General features: G+C 44.4%; 1 protein-coding gene across 2 annotated transcripts in view; it reads right to left on the bottom strand.

The window, feature by feature from the left end:
* Window positions 1-21414, bottom strand: part of Daam2 (dishevelled associated activator of morphogenesis 2) — a 98754-nt gene extending 77340 nt beyond the window's left edge. Inside the window, exon 1 of one of the 2 annotated variants that reach the window (XM_090355730.1) lies at window positions 21339-21414. The gene's annotated coding sequence lies outside the window, so the exon portion shown is untranslated. Of the gene's footprint in view, window positions 1-8060; window positions 8116-21338 lie in introns of those variants that run through there. The other variant, XM_090355729.1, reaches the window with a different exon arrangement.
* Between the last annotated feature and the right edge of the window lie 301 nt (window positions 21415-21715).

The following is a 21715-nucleotide window of genomic DNA, read 5'->3' on the forward strand; positions in this document are numbered from 1 at the left end:
AACCCCAATGGGTGAGACTGATGAAAAAGGGAAGAGCCTAGCAAGGCTAGACACGATCTCAAACACAAAAAGCTGAGATGCCTAGATATGAAAGAATAAGGGAAGTCAAGAAAAAACAAGTTCCGCCCATCAAAGGTATAGACATTTGGGGAAAGAGAAGAAATGTATGTTACAGAGTAACAGACACAGTAAGATTCAATTTCAGTGAAAAGCCAGCCTCACTCAATCCTAGCTGCTCAGAAGGCTGAGATCTGAAGACTAAAATTTGGACAAATCCTAAGAGAAACTTATCTCCAACTAATCAGTAAATAGCTGGAAGAGAAAGTGTGATTCAAGTGGTAGAATGCCAGCAAGAACACAAGTTCCTTGAACAAATAAAAATACCACCATTCAAGCAAGAACCTCCTTACCTATGCATATACCCGCTGGTGTGTATGAGCAAAGGAAAAGCTAAGAAAAGACACGCGTATCAGTTAGACTATCGACATTAGTTACCAGGGCATACAAGGAGATATGATGTTAAATTTCTACTCATCTTTGCATGATATTGATTCCCATGTTTAAGCAAGGAAGAATTGTTTCATAATATGAAAAGATCAAGCAAACAATAGAGTATACAAAATTATCCACAATATACCAAGTGTGTATCAGGGGACCATGTGAAAACACTAGTTCATTCTGTCTTTCCTTCTTTCCCTCTTAAGAGGCAGCTCCTAACTGTCCATGTGGAAAAGATCTTAAAAGATATTTAATTCAAGGTGAACACTTCTATGTGCTGTCCCAGGATGACTGGAAATGAACTTCATTTTTAACATTGTTATACATGCAGTGACATGGCCACCAAATTAAAGTTGTCACCAAAATCTGAAAGAGCCAAGCAATCCATTCTGAAGGAGAAGATCAAAGCTAGGGATCACCTGCTATTTGCTATTATCTGTGACCAAGATTCTCTCTCTCTGACTATGCCCATGAAAGCTGACCAGCCCAGCCCAACTCTTGGAGATCTTGACACTTAGACAGGAATAAATCAGAGAAGCCCCCACATCTGCTAACAAAAAGTCCAAGACTTTGTCTTTTCTATCTCTCCCTGTACCTGACTAGCTAGCCACTAAGAGAAGCATTCCAGATTGCAAGGCCACCAAAGAGTACAGAGAGTCTACTTTGTCTCTGCACCCAGTAGCTCTTGTCCGTGTGGCTGGTTGTAGGGATCACTTCTGGCACTTTTCCTCCACATCTGGGCAAGTCTTATACATCTCCTGAGGGTTAATGTGGTCATCACTTCATTGAACCAAGAGTCCATGGACACTGAATTTACTTGGATACTAATTGGCTTAAAAAGTGTTGGTTCTATAATGCAACTTGAATTTCAGAAACCCAACACTCGTAGGGGGAATGAAGAAGACTTAGTCCTTCCTTGATGACAGTGCACTGTGTTAAACGTCATGACAGAAATGTGTGCCAAGCTCGTGGGTTATGAAGGATGGGATGGTCCTAAAGAGTCTTGCAGAGAAAGTCTGAGAGGGATGAAGATGTCTGAGCAAGCCTAGGAGAATGCACATGCTAGGGTATACACACCCAATAGAGAGAACTATAAACAAGGGGATGGAAGCGGGACCTTCCTTGAATATATTAGGTGATAGACATCTTAAGCAAATCCTGAAGGAATGATAAGAATTGTAGACAGACAATGCAGTCAGCCAGAAAGGAGCACCTCGCTCACATATCCTGGACCTGACTCCTTCTGTCTTGCAATGACCTGGTATCCCAGAAATCTCCCATCATCCTCTGTCACACCAGGTAACTTAGTGCTAATTGCTTTCCTACTTCCTCCTTGCTCTTGAGACACTGGATTGAAACCTGGCTAACTGTCAGAAAGTGCAACAGCAATCATAATCATAGGCCTCAACCCTTACCATCATCCTGCGAGGGAGGGATTATTTTATTACCATCCCTATTTCTCAGAAGAGAAAACTTAGTCCAGGAGGCAATAATCTGGATAGTCTTATAATAGGTTAAGTGGTTGGGCTAGGATTATACACAGGTTTTTCTCTAATTTTAGAACTTATATTCTTAATGAAACATTTGTAATATTGTCTTCACTAATCCAGTTGCTATGTTCATTCTGGGAACCCAGCTCTCCTTTCAGGTAAGGAGACAAGAGGAAATACGTTCAGCTCTATTTGGACATACAGCTTCTGCCACTTCTACTCCATTCTGCCACGATAGCCGGAAAGCGGTCATAAGGCAATTCATAAACAAATGGATGTGGCTCTATTCTAGTAAAACTTTATTTATCAAACGAGGTGACAGGCCGGATCTGGTTGTTCCAGTTGCCACTTCCTTCTCTTACAGTATTTTGTTTATTCATTCATTCATGAGCCCATATGTACTGGATATCTCCCTAGTACTATTTTAGAGGCTACACAAATGGAATCCGCAAAGTCCTCATCCTTATACAGTTTAAATCCTAGTCAAATCTTATTGCTTATTTTTCCTGTGCATGGTAACCTGGGCACTAAGTTTAGTGCTTTCCAATCTTTCGTTAGAACAGTGGTTCTCAAATTTGACTTACAAAACTATGGCAGCCTGGAATGTGCCCTGGGAGATTCTAACTGAATTGCACTAGGATGGCTCAAGTATTGACATTTCTATGGGCTCTCTGCATGACTCTAATGCATGGCACTGAGACCCATTGCATCCCCCAATTTCTTCCCCCCCTGTGTATTCTCCCAATTTGGGATAAATCTTTGAAGCTCTCCGACTTTGGGCTATAAAGTGTGACTGATATGAATCTCCTAGTATTGTGACATTATTCCAGTGAAATCATATGCCTTTCAAATTGTAGAATGTTATACAAATTTAAGGGATTATTGTCATTAAACTGTGTCCTTATTATTGAGTGATAATAAATTATTATACTAATAGCAAATGATAATATATAAGTAGATACTCCCTCGGTGATTTCTTTCCACAAGCTTTGACTTAAAGTCTTTGAATCAAGATCATGCTTGGCATGTTTTAAAATAAGATGTATGACTTTCTTATTAGTTCAAGTGCGTGGGTAAGTGCGTTGGAGACCTTACTGCACTCCAGTAGAAAGTCACGTGGGACCACCTCTGGTGTGGGATGGAGAAGACGATACGCTGATATACTTTCATTAGAGGTCTTTACCTACGGAGAGACTTGGGGGCAGAATTGTAAATCCTCCAGTAAGTGGCTTATTTTGTCTCATGGACAGATATCCAAACCCAGGAACTCTCCTGAGCTTAGAACTATGGACAGGAAAGGCACTAATGTTTGGCTCAACCCAGAACAGCTTTGGAGGTCCTACCCTGCCGATGGTTTCACTTCATCTTGAACATAACCCTGAAAAGTAAGAATCTTTATTTTACTGCGTTAACAGAGAGAGAGGGAGAGAAAGGGAGAGGTGAGAGACTGAACAGCCTATGACCTCATGGTGCCAAACCTCAGCACTCACTACTCTTGATTCTAAAGTCCATCCATGGAAACATGGAGCCTTCAACACATCGCTTAGCAACTCTTGGCCAGAGATTTAAAGAGACATCAAATTCACTGATGTTTATCTTTTCCACATTTTTTTTTTTTGGAAATGGGAGAACCTAGAAAGAAACTCAATAGCAACACGTGCTATTGCCCACATTCTGATGAGCCTGGGGCAGCTCTGTTGTAATGATACACAAGTTCAAAGGAAGGAACTTCCTCCCTCTACAGTATCTTGACTGTGCAGTTTTAGAACCTCATAAGGAAACACAAAATAAACAAACCAAAAAAAATGTGAACAGAGGGCTCAAGAAATAGATGCTGCCAGGAGGGAAGAATTCAACTGACCTCCTTCCTCTTCCCCCTTCCCCCCCCCCAAAAAAAAATCTGGGCCATCTCAAGCAAAGTTGGCCACTGGCTGAGCCTCTTAAAAGCTTAAAAGTCATCCCAGGCCACAGTTGAAGGGAGGGTTTCAACAAAACAAAAACAAATGTGATCTTCAAAGTCTTAAATGTCAACTTGAAGGATAACTTAGAAGCTCTGGGATGGGGCAAGAGGCTCTAAAGCTGTTCTCACCAACATTAGAGTCCCTTTCGAGTCACCTCTCCCCAGGTTCAGGGGCAGCCTCTCACTCACACCCACCGGAGACAGCCCTGGTGGTCAAGGCTCCCATCCTTGACAGTCCATCAGATTTCCCCCTTACTCTCTCTGTTCTAAGCATCTTCCATTAGCAATAGCTGCCTAAGCAACCTCTGCCATAGAGACTCGATTAGTTATATATACACACATACACCTCCCTAACCATTCACACCCATGCTGTTCTGTTGCACCTTTTCCTCGATATTAAGGGATTATTACATGGCTCAAGTTCCACAGAGTTTCCTATGGGAGAGATGCCTGGGCCCTGCTTTCCCCACTATGGATAATGCACTAGATACATTCATGAATAGTCCTGACTGATCTCTTTTTCTGGGCAGAGGAATAGAAACTCTACTCATACACATACAATTTCATAGAACATATGAGGCTAGAGTTGTGGGGCAGGGATGGAAGGTGGGTCTTTCCAAATACCATACATATCTGATGGCTGAAAATTGAAAGGTGAATATACAATATTGCTTTTAACTGGGCCAGTGACTCATACCTGTAAACCTAGGTACTCAATGAGATGGAGCTCAAAGAGGATTGCAGTTCAAGATCTAGCTTGAGGCTAGAAGTTCATAACACCTCCTGCCCCCATCACAACCAAAACAAGCTAGAACTCAGTGGCACTTCTGGGTAGGAAGAAGGTGTAAATAGGAAGATCACAATCCAGGTGATCCTTGACAAAAGAAAAAAAGAAGTGAGACCCCATCTCAAAATAACCCAAGCAGAGCTGGGAATATGGCTTAGTGGTAGAGTACTTGCCTAGCATCCATGAAGCCCTGAGTTCGATTCCTTAGTACCACATAAACAGAAATCACCGGAAGTGGTGCTGTGGCTCACGTGGTAGAGCTCTAGCCTTGAGCCAAAGAAGCTCAAGAATAGTGTCCATACCCTGAGTTCAAGCCCCAGGACTAGCAAAACAAACAAACAAAAAACCCCAAAGGACTAGGGGCATGACTCAAAGTGGTGGAGCAAGTAAGTGCAAGACCTTGAGTTTGTTTTAGTAGAGAGGATTCTCTTTAGCAGCTCTGTGCCTGGGTGTGGGGTGAGTAAAGTAACTCCCAGAGCAAACCCAGGAGAGCAAGATTCTACTGAGCCTCAGGAGCAATTGCACACAGTGAAAGAGTTGAAGCCCCTTTCTTGCTTTCACAATCCCCTGAGAAATCACGTGTTCAGATAAGAGTATGTCCAGGAGCCTTCTCTCATGGGAGATGAGTCCTTTCTCTCCAACTATTAATGATGGGTCCCTTCTCTCTCCTCCCCAACTATTAACTCTCTCGTGTTGTTCAAGGCTAGCACTCTACCAATTTGAGCTATAGAGCTCCACTTTGGCTTCTTGCTGATTAATTGGAGATTAGAGCCCCACAGACTTTCCTGTCCGGGCTGGCTTTGAACTACAATCCTCAGATCTCAGCCTCCTAAATGGATAGGATCACAGGTAGAAGCCACCAGTGCACCTATCGAAACCCATTTTTCACTAATGGCAATGAGTGAAAACTGTGAAACATGTTACTTCTACTGGGTCCACAAAAATACAAAAAGAAAGCCTCTGCTGCTTTTCTTCATTTATCCTAAGCCTTTCTCATTCTTCATTCTGCATCCTTTGCCCTAGACTCAAGGTTGTTCAGTAGGGAGAACAGTTCACTCAGCCATGTTGGAGGTAGGATCTGGGGGGAAGAGGAAGTCTGAGGAGAATGCTAGCTTTCAAAGGTAAAAGCAAAAATCTTCCCACTCCTCCTCTTGGGCCTACCTTCCTAGCTTCCACTTTCCCCAGTCCTAACATGCAAGAGAATTTTTCTCTCCTCTTTTTGTCCTGATGGGGGCACAAGTATTCCCTCAGCATCCAAGGATCCAAAGGAAAACTGAAAACTCAGCAGTCCGAATCCAGAGTGCACAAGACAATAATAGCATAGTTGTGGATGTGTGAGTGTGTGTGTGTGTGTGTGTGTGTGTGTGTGTGCAGTTTTTTTCTTTAAAGGAAGAAGTACGGGTGGGATAAACTTCTGAGCCCAGGAGAAATGGCCCATTTATGTTTCTATGCTCCAGGCCACCCCATCACCTCAGCCCTGCACGCATCAACACGGCTATGCAGGAGTACTGAGCCTCCTGTTTGCACGCACTGCTGTGTACCTTACCTACTTGCTTGCAATGCAGAGGGCAACTTAAACCTGAAGTTAAACAAATGCCTTTCTGACCTGACTGCCTGCTCAGGGTTTTTTGTTTTGTTTTGTTTTTTATGGCACTTCCCTGGGGGTCAGTTTGTATAATTTCTTAAAAAAAAAAAAACCCTTCCCAAATCTCAACTTCCTGTGGGTCTGTTTTTATTTCCAGATTTCCTTCCTGTCCCCTTCATTCTCACATCCCCCCCCCCACCCAGGACATGGGAGAATCCCATAATTTTCCTCCTACCCAAACATTGCAGGCTGCCTTCTTGCAAAATGCAAAACCAGAGACCTGCTGGAGAGAAAAGCTATGAAGCCAGGCTCCGTATGAGGATCCCAGTTACAGATAAGTTAGTACTGTGCTAAAATCTGCTGGGTCCAGAGCCCTGGGCAGCCCCTGCAGCCCCCCCAGCCCCTTGCCTTGCCCTCCCCCAAATCCTACAGCTACAATAATCAGCATTCCCATACTGCCTGGGAAAAACTAAAATCTAAGAAACCCATGCTGTACTCAGAAAGCAGAGAACATCCAACTTGAAACTTCAAAGATGGGAAGTTTCTTTTGTTCCTAAGTGCCAGCTTCTAGGCAAACCTGCAGGGACGCTACCCTGCAGAGGTATGTTTTCTCCTTCCTTCCTTCCTTCCTTCCTTCCTTCCTTCCTTCCTTCCTTCCTTCCTTCCTTCCTTCCTTCTTTCCCTTTCTCCCTGGAACTTTCCCAGCCCACCACCTTAACTGTGGCAAAGTGGCCGAGCAGTGAGAAAAGAGTTAAATGCAGCCCAGACCTCAGCAATCTGTGTTCAATTTTGATAAAAATCTCTCTCGCGCGCTCTCCTCCACTGCCCCCCTTCCTCCGCCCGCCCCACAGCTCAGACACATGTCTTTATGTTAGAAGTTTGCATCTTGTTTGGGGCACCCCAGGCAGGCACTGCCAGAGAACCTGGTTCGCACCCTACCCTGTGGACAACTACAAAAACATCCAGGCCCCTAGGGGGCAGGGGTGGACATAGGGCCCCAGCTTGGGGCCAACCCCTCCTTTCACCCCTTCTCCCCTCCTCACAATCACCTGAAACCCTACCAGAGCCTTTCCAACCTAAGTCAGAGCCTCTTAGCTGGGGACATCAGACTATGTCCTGGCCCCAGATGGGACCACTGCCACAGATTTGGGGAGTCCCAGCGTGGGAACCCCTTACTGGGAAATGCTCCTGCGTTGTCCCAAGGTTCCTAGTGGGACCCCGTCCCCCCCCCCCCCCCAGAACAAGCACCTCAGGGTTGTGCTATGCTCCTGCTAGCTGGCCGCAGGGCCCAGCCTGCAAGGGAGAGCTGGGGCTTCAGGATCCCCCCCCCCCATCACAGATGCAACCGTGCAAAGCCACCACCCCAGAAAGTTGACAACCTGTGCGTCCATTTGCGACACGAAGTCCCATTCCAAAACCACAAACTTCTTTTTTTTTTAACCTTTAAAGTTTGCCAAAGACATCCTCTGAGGGGGTGGGGGGGTCCAGATGGGGACAGAACAGGAGGCGCGCGCACACGTGGGCGCACACACACACACACACACACACACACACACACACACACACACCGCACACGGGCGCACACGGGCACACACCCACCGCCCAGCTCTCCCAACCCACCCCCTGCACACGCGGGAGAAAGAGAACCAGCAGCCTACGGAGAAGCGCTGCCTTCTTCCAACTCCCAGAGAGTTGAGCGATCGAAAGAAAGTGCGGGAGAGGCCCGCGCTGCCCACCTACCCGGAGGCCCCCATGGCGCGGCGCGCGACGAGGCCCTGCGGGCCAGGCTGGGCTCGGGCTGCGGCGCGGAGCGGTCCTGTCCGGCCCTCGCCCCGGCTCCCGCGGCCAGGCTGCTCCCTCCCCGCCGCCCGCCCCGCTCTGACGTCAGGCGTCTTGGAGCTGGGGGTATTTATGGCAAGGAAACTCTGAATTTTCCCTAGGTACCGTTCGGATTGCAGCTCCTTTGGGGTTTGTAATTTTCACACTTAACCGACAGACCTAGAGAGGAGGGAGGAAGGCAGGGGGAGGGCGCACAAAGAGGGGAGCTGTTCCCCACACACACACACCTCTCCCACCCCCTGTCTTGGCAAGGAGCCTTCTTGGGGCTCCCTCTGTTTTGGAAACATGGCTGAGTCAAAGAGGCAAAGTAGCCCCCTGGGCCTGTGGCTTTCACCTCTGCTAGTCCTGTGGGCAGGAAACTGAAGGCCTGATGGAGGGCCAGCCCAGTGGATGAGGGTGAGGGGCTGGGGGGCGGGGTCCCTGTCCCTCACCCAGGTGTCCTTCCCTGGACCAAGTTCCCCTGGCAAGACAGGACAGTGGACAGGCAAAACAGAGCGGTGAACTGGAAGCCTGGGTTGACAACTTTTCCATTTCTTGTTTGGGAGTGTGTGTATTCCCTCCCCCCACCCAACAACGTTTATTTTTATTAAATTATGTTCCACACTCCCTGCCTCTTGTGTAACTTTTCCAACTCACCATCAGTCAATTTATCTTACTTCCTTGCTTATAGACACAGTTTGAACCATTAACAATAGCTCTTATTCATACTTTTTTATTTTAAAAAAGTAGCATTTAACTCTTTTTTTGTTTTTTTTTTTAATGTGATTGTGATCCATTTCCTTGACTGGATTGGAAATTGCTTCCATCAAGAGCAACGGTCTCCAAAGTTGACAATACTCTGGGGTGAAAATTTGATCTTTTTCAAATTTCCACATGCAAACAGGGACTCCTTTCCAAACATTATTTTCCTTTCAGTTTCCGTCCCTCTTTTCCAACTTTTGTCTGTTCTGTATTGCCCAGAATATAGCAAAAATGACATAAAAGGCATCTGCTTTATTATTATTATTATTATCATTATTGTTGTTGCTATTGCAAGGAAAATGGATGAAAAGTTACTGAGGCATCAGAAAGTTTTGTGTCGGACTCAATTCTCGTCACGGGGTCCTGTCCTCCACAGCCACTCATTGACCGTCCACAGTCTAGGGAAATGGAGGACGTGATAGAAATAAGCCACAGCAGGGCAAATGGAAATGAAGTGAGGCCTCATAGGAAAGGGAATCCTTACTGCTCTTTACAGGCTGTGTGTTGTCAGAACCGGTGTGTAAGACTGAACACACACACGCGCACACACACATACCACACAGAGTAACTTCACCCAGGCAAAGAGACGGGACAGAATTAAAGAAAGATGTCACGGAGCTAGAGACAAAGATAGCAAGTAGAGTACATGGTAAGAACCGGAGGAAGAATGAGACAGCGTACCAACAGAATCCCTCAGGTTTGAGCAGTGGAGAGAGTCTCCATCTTTGCCCAAGTGATACCACTTACAGTTCCATTGGGATACACAGTAAGAAAATTTCCACAGCCATGTGTGTCTCAGGACTGTGCTGTTGAGGCACAGTCCAGAAGCTGAGGCAGGAAGGTTATGTGTTTGAGGCTAACCTTGGATACATATCAAGTTCCTGTTGAAGCAAAGAAGAAAGGGAAAGGTGGGGGAGAAAAAGAAGAGAAAGGGAGAGAGGTAAAGAAGCATGAAGAGGAGGGAAGGAAGGAAGGAAGCAAAGGAAGGAAGGAAGGAAGGAAGGAAGGAAGGAAGGAAGGAAGGAAGGAAGGAAAAAAAGGAAAGAAGGAAAGAAAAGGAGACAAAGGGGAGGGATAGGGAAGAAGAAAAAGTAGGGGCAAGGAAAATGAGTCTCTACCTGAACCTCTTCAAAGACTGAGGAAATGGAGAGTCACATAGGCTGGAACTGAGCCTGGCTTATCCCACCACTTGGGCTCTAGTAATCAATCTGCTGACCCCAGGCTCTGCTTTGGGAGGTGATAAACTCTGCTATCAACTATCAATGCCTAGAAGGAAGAAGACACTTATCCTAAACTGGACTTGCCACCTCTCACCTGGGGATTTCTGCTCATGGGCAGTAAGTGTGCGCTGATCCTGTTTCTCTCCCTGACAATGAGGAACATGATCTTCATGGTTTAGGACACAAATTCTAGGCTCCTGGTTTCTAACAGTAACTTCTAAGATGCAAGTAAAGGGAGAAGAGCCCACAGCATTCCTACCTTCCTCCTATCAGTAGGGCATGAATTTGGGATGTTGCTGAAGCTGGCTGATGTTCTCGGTCTCCTTGTGGTATCGTAGAAAGGCCTCCAAAGATGACGTCTGGAGAGCCTGATTTCTAATCTCAGCTCTGATTCTGGCTTCTACGTGTATCACTTAGCCGTTCAACATAATGCCGATGGTGCTGGAGTGTAAATTCAATTAGGAAACATTTGGACTTTGCACATGGCCACCATCCCTCATGCCTCTTGCTCTCTTCCCATCTCCTTCTCCATTCCCCACAACACGCATCATTCCTCTGCTAGTGAGACACCAAGAATGCACTTCACATTAACATCTAATTCTCCAGGCTCCTGGCACCCGGATCTCTGCAAACCTCCTTGCCCAGAGTTAAGAAAAATCTCTCCTGGCTCAGACATGACCACACCAAATAGGCAGCAATTGGAAAATTGCCTCTTTAAAGGCAGGCTCCCTCTGAGGCCAGGGCCTGCATTTTTGAGCCTGTATTTTTGAGCCGCCTTCTCAGGTTGTTTGCAATAGCTCCGAGGGTCAGTCCTGCTGCTTGCCTACGTCAAAACCCTAAGTGTTTAACCACAAGACACACAATCCTGGGACATGATGGCGGCAGCCTCCCTCCTGCTCCAACCCCTCCGTGAGGCAGGCTGCGTGGGTGTGCCTAATCTGGAATGTGGCCCCTCACAGGCAAAGTCAGCCCAGAACACCACACCTGGCCAGATGTGGGATGGAATATCATGTGGTGAGCAGGGTGTGTGAGTGGGCACATGGGGGTAAAATCCATTCTATGCATTCCCCAGACCATCCACGAGCACAGCCCAAGGTCCCCAGGCTGGAACCAGAGTCTCACACTCTCACGGTCACACACAAATGTAGCAAATTATGTCCCCACTGACACGTCACACTAACAGCCAAATACTCTCGTCAACTTTCAAGGTATACACATTTAGTTCAAAAAGGAAGAAACCTTCTTGCCAGGGACTAGTGACTCCACCTATAATCCTACTCAGGAGCTGAGATCTGAGGATGGTGGTTCAAAGTCAGACTTGGCAGGAAAGTCAGAGACTCTTATTTCCAATTAATCACCAGAAAACAGAAGTGGTACTGTGGCTCAAAGTGGTAGAGTGATAGCCTAGAAGGAAAAAGCTCAGGGATAGCACCCAGGTTCCTGACTTCATATCTCATGACAAAGAAAGAAAGAAGGAAAAAAGAAAGAAAGAAAGAGAGAGAAAGAGAGAAAGGCGGAAGGAGGAAGAAGGAAGGTAGGAAGGAAGGAAGGAAGGAAGGAAGGAAGGAAGGAAGGAAGGAAGGAAGGGAAAAAGGAAATCTCATAGGTCAAGGTCAGAAATCTGATGTGTTTACCCATTTATGGAATCTAAACTTAAAGGTGTGTGTGTGTGTGTGTGTGTGTGTGTGTGTGTGTGTAATATGATTGTAACTGTGAGACCGTTTGGGGGAACAAGAGGAAGAGCTCACAGGAAGGAGAATTATGAAAAATGAATAATATTGTAATACCTTGTGCCTACATATGAAGATCACATAATGAATCTCCATGAATGCTATTATACACTATGTGGGCAGGGGAGAAACAGAGAGCAATAGAGGCCAATCTGACTAAGTCACAGTATTCAAATGTGTGAAATACCAAGAAGAGAAGGAAACTTTCTAAACTGAACTACATTGGGGTAAGAATGGGCGACATGCAGACATGCATAAACACACACTCACACTCGTATGGCACACCTCGCAATGCACAGGTGTGTGTGACTGGGACTGGCATGTACGCGTGCAAGTAGTTGAGAAGGACTTTTGTCAGACTTGGGCTATTTAAGAGAAGCGGGATATGTCATTATTCATTGTTTTTTGTCTTTTGAAGGGCAGTATCTTTCCAATGATAAAATAATCATGTTAGAAGTCTGTTTTTAATTTACCATTCAGTAAGCTGGAAATCTGTGTACTCCATTTATTTCTTTTGGAAAGTTTTCAGCCAGTCTTCATGTGTGCTGTGTGTATACAATCTCTCTCTCTCTCCCTCCCCCCCCCCCTCTCTCTCTCTCTCTCTCTCTCTCTCTCTCTCTCTCTCTCTCTCATTCTCTCTCATTCTCTTTCTTTCTCTCTTCTCTTTGTATGACGCACACATCACACACAGACACACACATCACACAGAGATAAAGGAAAAGACTGCCTAGTTCAGTTGTCCTCTACACTTCCTTCTCTGTGCCAAGTATTCATAAGCACAGAGTTAGGTTTGGTTTTCACACTGGGGAGGTTTCACAGTCCCCAATAGGTTTGTTTCACTGCTGTGATTTGGGACCCTAGTGGGAAACAGCTTTCTTACTTTCTTTAAAAGAAGAATAAAAAGGGGAAAGTAAAGAAGTCCTCTTGTAATAATTTGTTCACTTGATCCTAAGTGCCAGGCTTACAATTAATAAGCCTTGAAGATGCAACCGAGTAATAAGATAAACTCCCTAACCAAGAGGAACTCAGAGCTCATGGCAGTACCACACAGCCAAGCTCTACCATATTCAGGTGTTTAAAATGCATGGAACTATGAGAATTGCTGTGGTTGGGAGATGAAGAACTCGAGACTTGCTAACCTCAGAGAACTTCTTGAGATTGAGAAGAAAATATCTTCCCTGTCCACTGGTACCTTTTAGGCCAGTATTTCCAAAATATCTCCTATAGAATGCTACCCTCTGCACATGGGTTTCCAAAAAGAGAAGGGAAGCACGCCTCAGGGTTACACTTTGGTAAAAGTGTAGTTCCTGCCCCTAAGCTCGCAGATCGCTTGCAGGTCCTAAGATTTACTGCAGCAATAAAGGCCTGCCTGGTGTTGCTTCACCCAGTTTCCCCAGTCATGGCCTCCCAGGGCCCGTTTTTCACATGACATCTATGAGCAACCATGATGTTAAAGAAGATATTGTTTAGTCTGGAGGGGATGGGAGGAGGGGAGGTTGGAATCTAGAAATAAACACAAGTGAAACAGGATGCTGAACTGGAATTTTTAAGGAGGCATCTCTTATCTGTTGTATCTTTGCAACAGATAAGAGATCCTAAACTATGTAACCAAGTGAAGAGATTTTCAAGATAAAATATCTGAGACCCAGTTCCATGCTTCTAAAAAAATATCCCTTGCTATAGGAAGTTTGTAAAAATGTCTTGGAAGTAAGCCAGGCACTGGTAGCTCATGCCTGTAATCCTAGCTACTCAGGAGGCTGAGATCTGAGGATTGTGGTTGAAATCCATCCCAGGCAGAATGTCTGTGAGACTCTTATCTCCAATTGAGTACCAAGAAAATCAGAAGTGGAGCTGTTGCTCAAAGTGGTAGAGCGATAGTCTTGAGCAAAAAAAAAAAAAAAAAAAAAAAAGGTCAGGGATAACGCCCAGGTCCCAAGTTCAAACCCCACAACTGACAAAAGAAAAAAAATCAAAAGTTTCAAAATTGTGGACATCAAGAGAGCGGAAGGAGGCAGATTTTTTTTTTTAAGACACTTACTTTGAATTACTTTCCCCCATGCCTTCTCATGGGGTGACTCACAGACCTCATTAAGTGTTCCCAAAAGCAGACATGGAGATGGTGTTGAGATCTAATCTGGAAGCCATGATAATAAGAGACACTAACCGTTGGTGGCCTGGGTATCTGTGAGTAGGCTTGCATTCCTTGAACTTACTAGCCTCAGGAGTCATGCATGTTTCCACCATATATAGGCAACATGAGAAAGAATGGGAGCCAGGAGCCAATTTTGTCTTCTCCAAGAGGACTTAACAGGAAGAATGAGTGAACCACACAGTTGAGGGTTGGTGTGAAAGGCAGAACATTGGCAAACCAAATGAAGTAGAGGAAAAGCAGGGAAAGGGAGAGAAGGCAGTCTAAGTTAGGTAGAAGGGGCAAAAAAAAAAAAAAAAAAAAAAAAACCATTCTCTGAAGCACCCATTTTAGCATCTTAGAGCTTACAGGGGAAAGTGTCTTAAAGTGGAGCCAGCTTAAAACCATACTGGAAAAGTAGAAAGTGGAAGGATGGACTTCTAAAGAGGGCTGAGGAGGTCGGCAGGCCTCATCTGTCCAAACCAACCATAATTATGAATATTACTGTAAAGAACACAACCCCATTTCAGCACTCTGAAATCAGCCAAAGGTTTAGGCCAACCTGAGAAATCGCTTAACATGGGGTGGGAAGAGATTTCAGGCTGATGTTCTTCACTGGCTAGTCACCATACTATGCAGACACAAAAGTGACCCTCAGATAAAGCCAATCTTGGGATTGGAGGTATGTGTGGCTCAGCTGGTAAGAGCACAGGCCAATGACTCAGGTACCCGTCAGCTACCCAGTTCGAGCCCTGGTCTCCGTACAACAACCACAAAAGGTCAATCTTGTAAATTAAAGAATATTAAAAACAAAAATGAGCTGAGCCATCAATGTCCACATATTAGTCTTGAAGGTTTAGCCAACCCAAGTTAAAAACCCAACAAAGAAATGAAATATGAACACCAAACTTCAAGAGAGAACAAAATTAGAATCTGAAGTTGCTACATGTTGTCATGTGTCACCTGAGAAACAAAATGTTACAAGGAAAGTGTGACCCACGTACGAAAGACATTTTCTTGATTACCTTCAAAAGCTGGGTTTCAAGACTAAAGACTTACAATCAGTTACTATAAGCCAGTTGAAAAACAAAATAAAGGAATATTTAAAGAATTGTTTTTGCCAGTCCTGGAGACTGAACTCGGGGCCTGCGCACTGTCCTTGGACTTTCTTCAAGGCTAGAGCAGTACCACTGGAGCCACAGCACCAATTCTGGATTTTTTTATATATGTGGTACCCAAGAATTCAACCCAGGTCTTTGTGCATGCTAGGCAAACGCTTTACCACTAGGCCAAACTCCCATCCCCTATTAAGAATTTTTTTTAATGGCAAAAAATTGAAGGAGGAAATGTAGATGATAATTTACTGTATATCCTACAAAATTAAGAAGAGTGATGGAAGGGGTGAGTAAGGAAGAGATGGGGGAGACTGTTGATAAGAGGTAACATTGATAAAGATATATTGTATCCATAAACTGCTTTGTTCAATGATAAATCCTTTGGACAACTACCTAAAAATAATAATAATAAGAGAAAAATTAAACTAACAAATGAAAGATTCTTAGTTAAGGAACAAAACATTTTTGGAAACAAGAAGCCAAAATTAAAATTATGGAATTCAATAGAACAAATACAAAAATTTTCTAGAAAGGCTCAGGAGAACATTTAAGATGGCAGAAGAAACAAAGCAAATTTAAGCAGAAATCAGTAGAGGTTACCAATCTGATTATAAATGAGAACAAAAGTGATTAGATTTTCATGAATGATGCCAAAATTCATATAAAAAATTCTAGAACAGTTCCAGGACAGGGAAAGCAAAAAGAGACTGAATAGAAAAAATAATTGAAGTCACAGTAACATAAAATTTCCAAAATTAAAAAAAAATTAATCGATTGATCTTTGAAGCTAAACCAAGTCTAAGTGAATGAACTATAACAAGAAATTTATGGGGATGGATGCATAGTTTAGGGTGTCAGCCATTGAGTGAAAACATCAGATACTGAGTTCAAGTCCCAGACCTGGACAAAAAAAAAAGAAACTCATACCTAGACAAATCATAACCAGAAAGTTTTTAAAGATAAAAAATAAAATCTTAGAAAAAAAAGCCACAGAAAAATGACTTGTCACAAGGGGGTTAGTTGTTGATGTCTCCATCCAGACAATGGAGGGCAAAAAGTTACATCACTGTATAAATGTGGATCAGGTAACTCCATGTCTCCGAGGGGATAACCATAGTTATAATAGCAATGGGAGTTAACCATACGGTCGAGACCATTGCAATAGCCATTTTATGAGGCTTATACAAACCTCAGATGAACTCACATATGAGAAGCTCAGGACCAAGACACAGATTTAAGAAATCAACACATAGCTTTTCTCCCAGATGAATGGAACCCAGAAGTCTCCAGCATTGGGTGAAATCATGAAAGAGGTTTGTGAGAGATCTCTGCATGTCTCTGACTTGTGGTACTGCTGCAGACAGTCAACCTGGAAAGACTTAAAGTTACTCCCTTGCCATTCCATGCGCTATCTCTGAGCCCCTGCTACCTTAGGTATAAACATTAAGGCCTAAGATTTTGCCTGACTCTGGCAGCCTAAGAGTGGTAACTACTGTCAGAATAGGCAGCCGTAGGACCCAACCTTGATCCCTGGAAGCTTTGAGTCTCTAGAAACAGGGCCAGCAGAGATTAAGGAAAGGATCTCAGAACTTATCAAGGCATTGGCAAGGGCTCTCACATAGACAACTGAGCTATTTTAAGCCCTGGCTATTTTCTTTTGAAGAGTGGGTGGATTTGAAGACAAACACACTAATGAGGTATATATGTTAGCATGGCCACAAACACAAAACAGTCAGATTTCCCAACCCAGGACCAAGTTTGAGGTACTGGAAGGGAAGCCTAGTGGTCCCTCAGTTTCTCACACCCCACACCCTTGGTTTCCTTCACACTAGCCTCTCACCAAGGCTAGGAGGGGAGTTTCTGGGAGGATCTGCACCCAGGGGATGGGAGAGGGGGGGGACAGTGATATTCTCTCTTTCCATTCTCCAGCCCCTAAGAGAAAAGACACCACAGACACTTAAGCAATTAGAGAATAATTTAAAACAAATGTGTGCTGGAGTCCACATGCAACAGGAAGACTTGGCTCAACATATAGTATAGTGAGAATATTCTAGTGCTTTATTTTTTTAATAGGAAAAGACTCCTTCCTGCACCGAACAGCCAGCATTCCTGCAAATATTTGTCTGTCTGTCTGTCTCTCTCTTTCTCTCTCTCTCGATCTGTCTTTCCCTCTCTCTCATTCTCACACATGTCATTGTTTTATTTACTGTTCCAAAGAAGTCTCTCATTCATTAAATCTGTCCGTGAACACAAACTTTCCAGTGTTTTAGCTAGATATGTTTTGGCTGCACATATCAGATCCAAGAAATAACACTAGCATCATTGAAAGGGGTTACTTCTTTTCTTTCTTTCTTTCTTTCTTTCTTTCTTTCTTTCTTTCTTTCTTCCTTCCTTCCTTCCTTCCTTCCTACTTTTGGCAGTACTGGGAATCAAACCCAGAGCCTCACATATGCGAGACAAAGCTACATTACCACAAAGCTACATTCCCAGGCTGAGATGATTGTTTCTTGTTCATGTATAAGAAGACTCCCTAGGTATGGAGTCTCCCAGGCCACTGGGGATGTGAGGGTGTAGTTAGAAGTCATTAAGGATAAAAGCTGACTCTGAACTTGACCTTCCATTAGATAAGCAAAGAAGAGAATACCTTCCCAGCCTGCTTGTTGGGCATGTATCCATCCTACCAAATCTTCCCTAAATATTCACTCTGGGCCAGGGACTATGCTAGATGACAGGGTACAGTGTGACCAAAAATAAATTTACGGTCCTGCTCTTTCAAAATTTAGCAAGAAAGGCAAGAAGGAAACAAAACAAATGCTGTGTCTAAGGAATATAGAAAGAAATAACCATTGTGCCATGATAGAGAGTAGGGAAAGAGACCTATTTAAATAGTATGGCACAGGGAATAGTAAAGGAGAGACAGACATGGTGGTCTCAGGTTAGCTGACATTTTCAAGAAGCAGACAGAAATTCAAAAACATGACTCTCCACCAACCACATGAGCACTGAATAGAGTTAGAAGAATGCACCCCTCCTCCAGACTGGCTCAGTACAACTGCCATACAATTCTGGGAGTTCTAGACCAGGCCTCAAGATAGCAAGGAGCAAGCAAAGCTGGGATTAGAACTCAAGTCCTTGAAGACCCAGCCCAGCCCTTTTGTATACATAGTTATTCAACTGACCATGAGAGAGTTTGATCTATTTGGGACAAATCTGCTCATGGTAGGGTATAGAATACAGACTCCAAAAGCTCCAGCACTGGCACCCAATAGAAAACCAACAGACCTGCAAGGGCCCACCAAAGCCACAAAATAACCACAAAGCACTCCCCAGATTGAACTGCCATACACACTAAACAGCATACTTTACAATCCAGCTCTGAGGATAATGGCATTTCCCCTTTTGGTTCTGCTCTGTTCCAAGGGATTCCAGCATTTTCCTTGGAGACATTAGACAGGCCTGCATGACAGAGGGTCTCTGGGCTCAAAGGCATCATTGTGCGCGTCCTTGAAGTAGAGGTTCGTTGCGGGGGGGGGGGTGTTGAGTGCTATCACAGGTCCCAGCTCCTCTGAGAGGCCACCCCAGATAAATCTCAGAGAACTCATCTGTGAGGATGCAGTGACACCGGGGTCAATCAGAAAGCCAACAAATCAAGTGGCTATGCTTGTTCAAGTTTTTAAATAACCAAATAACTCAAACCAAGGTAGACAGTCTTAATCCTCAGAAATCACTTGGTTTATAAATCACTCATGGAAAACTATTTCTAGTCTCCCTCCCATACCTCCTTTACGTAGTAGAAAGCAGTCATTTCTAAGATTTTTAAAAAATAAAACAAAACAAAGCATTTGCCAAACAGGCCAGATTATCTTTCTCTTGTTCTTCACTTCAAAAAAAAAAAATAGAACCTGAACTTTGGAATGTGTTCCTCTCCTTTTCTACCACATCTTTATCTGTTTCTAGATTATATCACTCTTTTCAAAAACACTATAACCATGGGGCCGGGAGTTTGGCCTAGTGGTTAAAGTGCTTGCCTAGCATGCACGAAGACCCGGGTTCGATTCCTTGGTACCACATACATAGAAAAAAGCTGGAAGTGGTGCTGAGGCTCAAGTGGTAGAGCTCTAGCCTTGAGAAAGTCCAAGGACAGTGCTCAGGCCCTGAGCTCAAGCCCAGGACTGGCAAAAAAAAAAAAACCAACAACAACAAAACACTATAACCAGGAAACTAGTTTGATGACCATCTAAGATGTTAGTATGAGGGTTTTTTTTTTTAAATGAGGGCGCGAGCTGTACTTGAGGTTGCATGTTCAAGGCTAGCACTCTACCATCTGTGGCATAGCTGTACTTCCAGCTTTATCGGTGAAAACACTTGGAGATAAAGGTCTCATGGACTTTCCTACCCAGACTGGCTTTGAGCCACAATTCTGAGTAGCTGGGATTACAGTTGTGAGACACAAGCCCAACTCAAACAACCTTCATGATTCAAGGTCAATGAGTGGGGCCCTAAAGTGAGTCTCAGCCCCATACAGTAAGTTCCCTCTGTAGCACTCCTTATGGTGGCTTGGCTCCTAAAAGCACCCATGTTCCCCCATCAAATTACAGTGAGACTCCTTTGGGCACATGAGCCCCTGAGTGATCCCACAATGAATCTGTTCATTCCCAACGCTTCAAGAGCATCTGTCCATATCTAGATTCTTTTTATCCATAGACCCCTTGTGGAGTTCACCGCCAACTCCTTACTGATGAGACCTTTAGAAAAGGCAAGTGAGGAGCCTGGGACATTCTTATCCTCTTTTCCTTGCTGGCCTCCCACCTATGAGTTGTTAAGAAACCAGAAACACAAGCTTGAGAGAGCTAAATTTAGCAGCTCCTAATTCGGAATGATGATGTGTTACACCTCTCTTGGGGATTTAAGTGGGCAATGAGGAAATGGATAGGATACACACTAAGAAAAAAAAGATGAAAACATAGCAATAGACCTCTCGGCCAGGTCTCATGCCCTAAAATCTAAATTCCTAGGAAGTCCTGTGTTTCTATAAATAACCAATCAGCTCTTGCAAAGAGGATTTAATAGCATTGTGACACATTGAATTGATATAATTCTCCACCCCAGAAGTAAAGAACCCTATTCTTTAGCCAGCCTGTGCAGTCTTATTACAGAACTGACAGGTTTTCTTTCCTGAAGTACTAAAAACAAATCATTCCTTCTGATAGCCTTCCTAGAGCCTGGCACCCTTAGGCAAGGGGAAGGCTGAGTGTCAGGAGGGGTAGTTAGCCATTTAGGCTGACACCTCAGAGAGGGTCCACAAGTATAAAGCTGGATGAGGTTATTTCTAAAGCTTCTCCTCAGCTAAAGTGTGGGCTCCTGAGGTGGTGCTCAGAAAGCCTAACTGGAGCCTTTGAGAGTTAGAGGCAGGCATCTGCTCCAAGATCAGTCAAGCTGTCTTGGTTTCCCAGTCGTTCAGAGTGGTAAAGTGTAGATGGTGCCAGGGCCAGAAATAAATGATTCTCCTTTGTCTGTGGTCTCACTCAATGGGGCTGGGCCATTCCCTCGCTGGCCAGCTGCAAAATTGCTTTGATGGTTTTTTTCCCCCAAACAAAAAAAGGAACAAATAAACAGAGACAAACCTACCTCAGGGGCAGACTGAAACGTTCCCAATAAGCCACAGTGAGGAGAAAAGGTTAACTCCTGTGTGTCTCAACATCCCTGCACAGTATTTCTGAAGATGACACAGGTGCCAGGAGTCTCCAGACCACAGACTCCCACTGGATAATTTGGGGGAGGGCTCTTTGGTTGCAAGAACAAATGGTTTCTTCCATTGTACACTACTTGTTTCTTTTTTGTTTTGCCCTTAACATTTTACGAGACTCTGAATGTAAGGCCAAAGTTAAAGAGCCTGCAAGCACACAATGTATCCATGGGGAAATCATTATTCTTTGTGTGTTTGAACCATCTTTTAAATGGTTTCTCTGCAAATAGGTTTGGCTTGGATGTGTTTTATCCCTCTGCCTTGGAGAGTACTTGTTTGTATCCCTTAGGCAATAACAGATGAGCACAAACCTATTCAGGTATGTAACCTCCCACAAAGAAAATGAGGTGTCCAAAAAGCACAATAAACGTGGGGGTGCTCCGTGTATACAGTCAAATGGAAAGTTTAGATCTGTTAACAAGTGGCATGTCTTTAATGGAAGTTGTATGGCATGGGGGTTTTTGTTGGGTGGGAGAAACATTTGCAACACATCACTAACCTTATGCATTCTGAGTAGGGAGAGCCATCTTCAAGGGTTTCTTCTCTTTTCCAATACATGGGAGGAATCCGATGCTGGATCTTCACAGTGTCTGCCTTCCTCCCATCCAAGCCCTGAGTCTGCTGTCTAGTGCCTTGGCCTGCTCTCACAGCCTCCACTGGAATCCTGCTACCAGCTACCAGCCACACTGCCCAGCGCCTCCTCTGCTCGGTGCCCACAGTGGGCAGCCTCCCTCTGTCTGGCACCCATTCTGAGAAGAGCTGGGCCAAACAGGGGGTGCTCTGTGTTGAATCTTCATCCACGGAAGCAGCACCACGGAGCTGTGCACAGAGGCAGCCCAGTTTGTGGACTGGCAAGAGAAATGCTCTGCCCTTCTC

This window comes from Megascapheus bottae, chromosome 22, assembly GCF_031878675.1.
Source record: "Megascapheus bottae isolate mThoBot1 chromosome 22, mThoBot2.hap1, whole genome shotgun sequence".
Lineage (NCBI taxonomy): Eukaryota > Metazoa > Chordata > Mammalia > Rodentia > Geomyidae > Megascapheus > Megascapheus bottae.